The sequence below is a fragment of the Mustela nigripes genome, chromosome 1, assembly GCF_022355385.1.
Source record: "Mustela nigripes isolate SB6536 chromosome 1, MUSNIG.SB6536, whole genome shotgun sequence".
Lineage (NCBI taxonomy): Eukaryota > Metazoa > Chordata > Mammalia > Carnivora > Mustelidae > Mustela > Mustela nigripes.
The window spans coordinates 234,577,755-234,586,226 of NC_081557.1; the positions used below are offsets into that span (position 1 = coordinate 234,577,755).

The following is an 8,472-nucleotide window of genomic DNA, read 5'->3' on the forward strand; positions in this document are numbered from 1 at the left end:
CCCTAATTCTCAGGGAGCTTATTATCTAGTGGCAAGATGGAAAAATAGATAACTACAGGTAATTTCATGTAGTATTAAATATTATATAGAAAATTTAAGCAGAGGGGCACCTGGGTGGCTCCATTGGTTGAACACCCAACTCTTGGTTTTGGCTCAGGTTGTGGGACTCAGACCCACATTGGTCTCTCTGCTTAGCATGGAACCTGCTTAAGAGTCTTTCCCTCTCCTCTCTGTCTGCCCTCCCCTCACTCCACCTTGCACAAGTTCTCTGCACCAAAAAAGAAGAAGAAGAAGAAGGAGGAGGAGGAGGAGGAGGAGGAGGAGGAGGAGGAGGAGGAGAAGAAGAAAAATTAAACAGAGTAAATGAATCAAGAATAACGGTTGGCATGTAACAGTGGTTGGTGGATTTTTTTAGACTGATCGGTCAGAGTTCTAGGACTTTCTGAGAAAATGCCATTGTGGTGTAAACCAGAATGGAGTGAATAAGTCATCTATGGGAAGATCTTTGGGGAAAGCATTTCTGACAGAGGAAAAGGCCAGTGCAAATGTCCTGGGGCACGGCTGAGGCTGGCTTATCTGAGGTACAGTAGGGTGATCAATGTTAGTATGGAGTGAGTGAAGATGAGAGGAAGTAGAGGCAAGATTGTTCAAGGTGCAGATCATTGCAAGGAGTTGGGATTCTGGTCTGAGAGTCAGGAGGGAATGGGGAGCACTGAAACATTTCAATGATAGGAGTAGTTTCCTCCTCTTCAGAAAAATTTTATTCATCCATTCATCAAATAGGTATCTATTCTCTATGAAGTGCTAGACATCATTCTAGGGTATGCTTATTGCACTAGTTATCAACCCACTATAGCCCAGACACTATTTTGTTATCAAGATTCTAATGACATGGGAGATGAGGGGGAGTTGTGTTGGGATGACCCCTAGAGTGTGATCCACATCCCCCTATCCCACCCCCTATTCCACCCTCCCCTTTCAGCTGGGGCTACAGAGCTACACGGGTCTTTCTGGGAACTTACTCAATCTCTTGGGGCTGCATTAGACAGGCAAGCCATCAATATTGGCAAAGAGTCAAATTCCTCTTCACATATCCCCTCACATCTCTCCATGGGCACAAAAGGACCTAAATAATTAAAGTCCCAGAAACAGCCCTAAGTTGTAAAAATCCTCCAAGGTACACATGTAAACTTATTTAGTATTTGGAGCACTGTTTGGACTTACACTTTTACAGAGGTGTCCAATGATGCCTTGGTTATCTTGATTTCTTTGAATATATGAGAGGGCCCAGTAGACCCCTTTCATCACCATTCATGTAAACTCTGTGCAAGGAAAGGAACCCAGCCATTAAAATGCATGTTAAAGAAAGGTGGTATCCAGGGGCGCCTAGGTGGCTCAGTGGGTTAAAGCCTCTGCCTTCGTCTCAGGTCATGATCCCAGGGTCCTGAGATTGAGCCCCACATCGGGCTCTCTGCTCTGTAGGGAGCCTGCTTCCTCCTCCTCTCTCTCTCTCTGCCTGCCTCTCTGCCTACTTGTGATCTCTGTCTGTCAAATAAATAAATAAATAAAATCTTAAAAAAAAAAAAAAGAAAGAAAGGTGGTATCCAAAAGACACTTGAAAAGATGCTTGACATCACTAATCATCAATGAAATGCAAATCAAAACCACAATGAAATATCACTTTGCACATGTCAGAATGGCTAATAGCAAAAAGATAAGAAATAAGAAGTGTTGGCGAGGATGTGGAGAAAAGAGAATCTTTGTGCACTGTTGGTGGGAATGTATATTGTGCAGCTACTGCGGAAAACAGTGTGGAATTTCCCCAAAAGATTACAGATAGAAATACCATATGATCCAAGGGCACCTGGGTGGCTAGTTGGTTAAGTGTCTGCCTTTGGCTCAGGTCACAGTCTCAGGGTCCTGGGATCGAGTCCCCACAATGGGCTCCATGCTCAGCAAGGAGTCTGCTTGTCCCTCGGCCCCTTTCCCCTCTCACTCTGTCTCTCTCTCTTTTCCTCTTCCTTTCTCAAATAAATAAATAAAATCTTTTAAAAAATAAAAAGAAATACCATATGATGCAGTAATCCACTATTGGGTATTTGCTCAAAGAAAATGAAAGCGCTATTCTGAAAAGAAATACAGCCCTTTGTTTATTGCAGCATTATGTACAATAGCCAAGATATGGAAGCAACCCAAGTGTCCATTGATAGATGAATAGATAAAGACACACACACACACACAATAATACACACACACACACACACACACACATGAATATTACTTAGCCATTAAAAAGAATTAGCTCTTGCCATTTACAACAACATGGATGGACCAAAAGGATATTATGCTAAGTAAAATAAGTCAAACAGATACCATATGATTTCACTTATATGGGAATCTAAAAAACAATACAAAGAAAAGAAAACAGAAAGAGAATCATAAATACAGAGAACAAACTGGTGGTTGCCAAAGGGAACGGGGTTGGGAGCATGGGCAAAACAGCTGAAGAGGAATAAGAGACACCAACTTCCAGTTATAAAATAAATAAGTCACTGGGATGAAACGCACAGTATTAGAACTATAGTCAATAATGTTTTAATAATATTTTATGGTGACAGATGGAAATTGTGCTTATGGTGGGCACAGCTTATTGTATAGAATTGCTGAATCACTAAGTTGTATACCTGAAATTAATATAACATTGTATGTCAACTATAAATAAAGAATGTTTACATTTAATGAGAGACTATGGACTCTGAAAAACAATCTGAGGGTTTTGAAGGGGCAGGGGGTGGGAGGTTGGGGTACCAGGTGGTAGGTATTATAGAGGGCACGGATTGCATGGAGCACTGGGTGTGGTGCAAAAATAATGAATACTGTTATGCTGAAAATAAATAAAAAATGAATTTAAAAAATTAAAAAAAATTAAAGGTGGCATTTTTATGGCATTGATTATATTTGGTTGAAAGATCCAGAAATTGCCCAATTTATTCTCTCCATCTTCCTGAAAGAGCTGCTCATACAAGTGAAAATACTTATGTGAGAATCAGAATAATACCCAATCACTGTCTGGGCCAGTGTCTAATCTCTCAAAACAGAACCAGCTAGTAAAAGCTAAGTTGAAGTAAAACTGGCGTGGGTTTAAGGTTTCAATGGGATTTCTTGACTTATGCCTTAGCTTGAATCCAAATCTGGGGATCTTTCTAACTTCTGGCCAACTCCAGGATTGAAAGTAAGCTGTGGTCAGGATAATCAGGCATGGTTCAGGAGATGACAAGAGAGACAAGAAGCATAGACGGGGCCCCATGCACAGAGTACTTAGCACACAGTGAATCCACCAGAAACAAGATGAAAAAGTTGTCCTTGTTTAATTAAAAACAGCAACTTCCACAAGGGATTTAAATTTATCATCTATCTTGAGCATTTAAAGAACGCATGGCTTCAGGGAAGCCTGGGTGGCTCAGTCCGTCAAGTGTCTGCCTTCGGCTCAAGTCATAATCTCAGGGTTGGGGGATGGAGCCCCACATTGGACTGTCTGCTCAGCGGGGAGCCCGCTTCTCCCTCTGCCCGCCCCCTGCTTGTGCTCTTTCACTGTTTAAATCTTGAAAAAGAAAATGAGCAACAATTTGGGACATATGGCTCTTACTGAGATCTTGATCTTAAATAAACCAACTAGATATTTTAAGGAGTTAATCTCTGCTAAGTTTTTAAGGAATATAAGCGAAATGAGCAACTATAGTTTGCTTTGAAATATTTGAAATGGGGTTGGAGAGGGCATTGGATGGGTTTCTAAGCGAAATAAATTACCTATAAATTGATACTTCTTGAAACTAAAAAACTGGGATTCATAGTGCCTACTTATATAAAGTATTGAAGTTTTTCATAACATAGAAAATGAAAAACTACAATTTGCTTGGGTTTGTATAACAACTTTTTAACCAGTCGGCTAGTCTTCCTCTCCCTCTGTGCCCTCTCTCTGTGTCAAATAAGTAATCATCAATTTAAAGTACTCAGTTTATGAAACCACTTTTATTTCTGTGATTAAGAAGTCAAAGTATTGTACACTTGAGGAACTGACTTTTGGGTACTTTAAATTTCATATACCAAACTTGCTAAATCAGCAAAGATCAATTTTTTTTTTCTAATCAAAGTCCTGATGGCCAGCCCTGAATCTCCAAACTATTTTACTACCAACTAAAATGATTATTTGCCAAGTTGATTCGTAAGAGAAAGTTTTAATTCAAAAGTATAAAAGTATCTCTAGGTGGGTTTATGTAATTTTAATGATTATGATAGATTTGGCCTCACTGTCTATGATACCATACATCAATACATTTGAGTTGTCTTTAGTGACTTTGGCATAATCAAATCGGAACATTGACTTGACTTCTGGATAAAATCCATACAATCAACCCGGCCTATGCAGTTCAGTACCACAAATAGTGACTGTGAGTCTGTACCACACAAGGCCAACGAGCTCTGAGGTCGAAAGCATCAGAACCAGTTCAAGAGCATTTTGGCTTTATTTCCTATGTGGTTTTGTAAACTTTGGCTTTGTATTGTGAAGATGTACTTACTTTCAATTCTTTTGATCAAATGGGGTGTAGCCTGGGAAACATTTTCTAAACCTATAGTCGCACCTGACTAGTAGTGCCCAGAAGAGTTTCAGTGGCTTGAGAAAACGGGAAAAAGTGTCTAGTGGGAACAGCCCAGAGAGAAAAATTAAAATCAGCCTAACCGTAAAAACAAAAAGGGTTGTTTGGTATCACTGTCTCCAGGAGTAATTTATCTAGACCCCCCCATCTTCCTCATTGGTCTCACTGTAAAGGGAGGAATGGGACCAGTACCACCGGCGGCCAACAGCTAGCTGCTCTGTAAGAAAACCGTGAAATGTTTGAGATCCAAATTTCCATCTCCCGGTTCAAATACAGTTTCTGAGTGCAAGCCATGCTTGGGAAGAGGTGTCATCAAAAGAAAAACAAATACACACAAAACACATAGACACACACACACACACACACACACACACCCCTTCTCTGAGTTCGGATGAGAAACTGATAAATGCTAATTCAAAACACAGTAAACACACTGCAGAAATAATGTATTTAGAAAAACACCCCAAACCCATATGATCTCCTACTTGTAGAGACTTCTGACATTCTTATGTCCAATAACTGTTAAACCATTATTTTCTTTTATAGAATTTTAAAAAAAAAGTCACTTACCAACACAACCTGCCCGTCTGTCGCATTGGCAGTCAGTAAGAACTTGAAGTACTTCCTCAAACATTCATTTCACTGGGAACTACTTTTAAATGCTGGGGGGCGGAGAGAAAAGCTCTTTTATGCCATCTACTGAATCCCACTGAAGTTACATAGTAAGTATAAACTCATTGTCTTCTTTCTACTCACATGTAGCACAGGGTTTGGTGAGTTGACGATAGACCTGTATTTAAATAGAATTTTTGTGGCTCTCTTTTTCACCCTAGTCAGCTCACTCCGGTGTTTCCTCCCGATCAGTCCACTATTAAAAGTGACTGAGAGAGGAAAGAGGAAGGGTTCAAGATCAAAGTTCCGCTCAGACTCATGGAGAGGGAAGATCATGTGCTGACACAGGACAGATGCCAATCGTGTCTTTTTCTTTGAGAAATTGGTTTTCAGAGAAAATCTGTTTGCTCCAGTTTTTTGCCATTGATCTTTTCAAACTTTTTTCAAAAAGTGATTTTTCAAAACTCTGTTATGAAGGGGCTCCTGGGTGGCTCAGTGGGTTAAAGCCTCTGCCTTCGGCTCAGGTCATAGCCCAGGGTCCTGGGATCAAGCCCTGCATCGAGCTCTCTGCTCACAGGGAGCCTGCTTCCTCCTCTCTCTCTGCCTATCTCTGTCTGTGAAATAAATTAAAAAAAATTTTTTTTAAAACCCTCCATTATGAAAAACTGTGCTATTTATCAGTCTCTTTTGTCCGGGAAAGTCTAAGACACCTCCTTTGGGTTATTTACCTGCACGCTGAGGGAACCATTCTGACAGCTCCACTCTTTTAAAATAGCAACAATAACAACAGACGGGCCAACAAATGCCCACTGTCTGCCCCAGAACTTGTCCCCAGCCAAAGACTCCATGATGTGCCATCATAGACTGCATACAACTTCTTGCTATAATCAGCTTTTTCTTCCACAGTGAGCAAGGCCAACCTCCCTCTCTCTGTCATTCTCTCTGTTTCTCTCTACCCCCTCGCGACTTAATAGAGGAACTGTGTCTATAAATATATTTCTGAAACTGAAAGAATGAACCTCCTTCTCCTCCATGTCAACTGTTTCTTCTCTCAGACCCTTAACAGGAGATGAGAGTCCTCTTTGACTAAGAATTCAGCTTCTGGCTCCCAAAGATATTTGACTTTGTGAACCGGGTCTAGAGGTGGGGCACTTGAGCATTCTAGAGTCCTGGAACTCCTCCCCACCATTCTCAGGTGCCCACCTACTTCTTTCTTTCCTCCATATTGTCATAGGATGAACACACTTGTAATCGTGTCTACTTGGAATCGTGCACAGATCCACATGTCCTTAAAAAACCTTTAATTTTCTCAAAAGCAGTTGAAGTAGGCCTAACCATCCTGCCATTACCTCACCTTCACAGGAAACAGAGCCAACTGGCCAGTCTGAGCTCTTGGATGACTTTGTGGAGTAGATACTACTACCTATCCTAGACCTCCAGATTATATATGACTTATATTTAAGAAAGAAAGAAGCTTTTATCTTATTTAAGCCCCTGTGTTTGAGGTCTCCTCATTCTGTACCTTGACCAGCACAATTATAGAAAAGGACATCTGCCTTCCTACCTCTTACCCCTGGTCCCTACATCAGGTCTGGAAGAGGGAGCGGCAGGACTATGTATCTCAGACCGTGTGCACCTCCCGTACATGCACCAAGATTGAGCTATAAGCTCTGCTAGTGATATGGAGAAAGGAGATGAGCTTTAGATGGGGATGGAGATGAAAATTTTAAAACTAGATCGCAATATTAATACCTCAAACGGACTAGAGAGCTTTGATGTCTGCTCATCACTAGGAGGTTAGAAGGGGAGAATTTCAGAATCCACTTGGCTGGATGGGGAAAAGTAAAAACTATATATTTACACGTGGCTCTCTTGAGATTTCTCATAAACTAACTTTAAGTAAAAACCTCTAAGTCCCTGTGGCTGGGGGGTCTGGGTGGCTCAGTCAATTAAGCATCTGGCTCTTGGTTTTGGCTCAGGTCATGATCTCAGGGTGGTGGGATTGAACCCCACATGGGGCTCGGCACTCAGCATGGAGTCTGCTTGGGATTTCCTCTTTTCTTCTGTCTCAGCCCCTTCCCCTGTTCTCTCTTTCTTTCTCTCAAAATAAATAAACACATATTAAAAAAAAAAAAAATTCCTGTGATTTCGGACTTCCGGCCTCTGAAACTGTGACAGAATCAATTTCTGGTATTTTGACCTACCCAGTCTGCACTATTTGGCTGTGGCAGTCCTAGCAGACAAACACATCCAGGAAGGCTGCTAGGTGGATTTTTTCTTTGCTCACAGCTCCCTTTCAATTCCAACTTTGTGCCCAGTGTGCCCCTCCTCTTGAAGGGCCACCCCAGCCAAAGGCTCAGGGCCTTTTTGCTGCCCCAGGCTGGCCCAAAACCTTTCAAGCCAGCAGCACTCCCTCATCATCTTTGGCATTTCCCATTCCTCCTAACCCATCACCTTACTGAAGTACTTAATTTTTATTCTTATCATGGTGCTAACAACAAAGAGCATATGAAGACAAACTTCTCAAATTACAGCAGTAGATTTGGAGCAGGTACATGTATGGAACAACGATGAAGGAAGGGAACACTCTGTTTGCATCGAGTTTTAAGATAAAAATGAGGATTTCAAAGCCATTTTATGCTTATGGCCATTCAGAGCTATTCATTCACCCAGTAAGTTCTACTAAAGGTCTCCAATGGACCACACTGTTCTTAGCACCAAGGACGAGCAGAAAGGAAGAGGCATATGGTTCTTTTGCTCTTGGAGCTTATATTTTAGTGGACAGAAACAGAAAACAAGTGAACAGGATGACTTAGAGGGTGATGTGTGCTGTAAAGGAAACCAAAGAGAGGAATCCTTCCTTAGGTTGGGAATTCCAGAAGGTCTCTCTGAGGAGATGACATTTAAGCTGAGACACGAATGGCAAGAACCAGCTAGGCATGTTCTGAAGTAAGAATAATCTCAACAAAGAGAGTAACAAGTGCCAGGTGCAGAGGGGACAGAAGTGGGACTCAATGTGGCGCATTGGGGAAGAGCCAGAGGCAGCTGTAGCTGGAGGGTGGTAGGCAAGGGGAGAGAGGAAAGAGATGCACAGGTGGTTCAGAGTGGAAGGCAGACCATGATGACAGGTCCTGAGGGGCTTGGATTTTGTTTTAACCATAAGGGGAGGTCATTAGAAGGTTTTAAGCAGGAGAGTAGCTTGATA

The 8,472-nt window shown here is 41.6% G+C and overlaps 1 protein-coding gene across 5 annotated transcripts in view; it reads right to left on the reverse strand.

Annotated features, from left to right (window-relative positions):
* The window catches only part of TLR1 (toll like receptor 1), a 35,214-nt gene that overhangs the window by 3,916 nt on the left and 22,826 nt on the right, over positions 1-8,472 (reverse strand). The window contains exons 1-4 of one of the 5 annotated variants that reach the window (XM_059382472.1): positions 5,412-5,532; positions 5,226-5,317; positions 1,225-1,322; positions 1,023-1,126 (exon numbers count right to left, since the gene is read on the reverse strand). The exons of 1 other annotated variant lie outside the window; for it this stretch is intronic. The gene's annotated coding sequence lies outside the window, so the exon portion shown is untranslated. Of the gene's footprint in view, positions 1-1,022; positions 1,127-1,224; positions 1,323-5,225; positions 5,533-8,472 lie in introns of those variants that run through there. 3 more of the 5 variants (XM_059382455.1, XM_059382482.1, XM_059382465.1) reach the window with 3 other exon arrangements.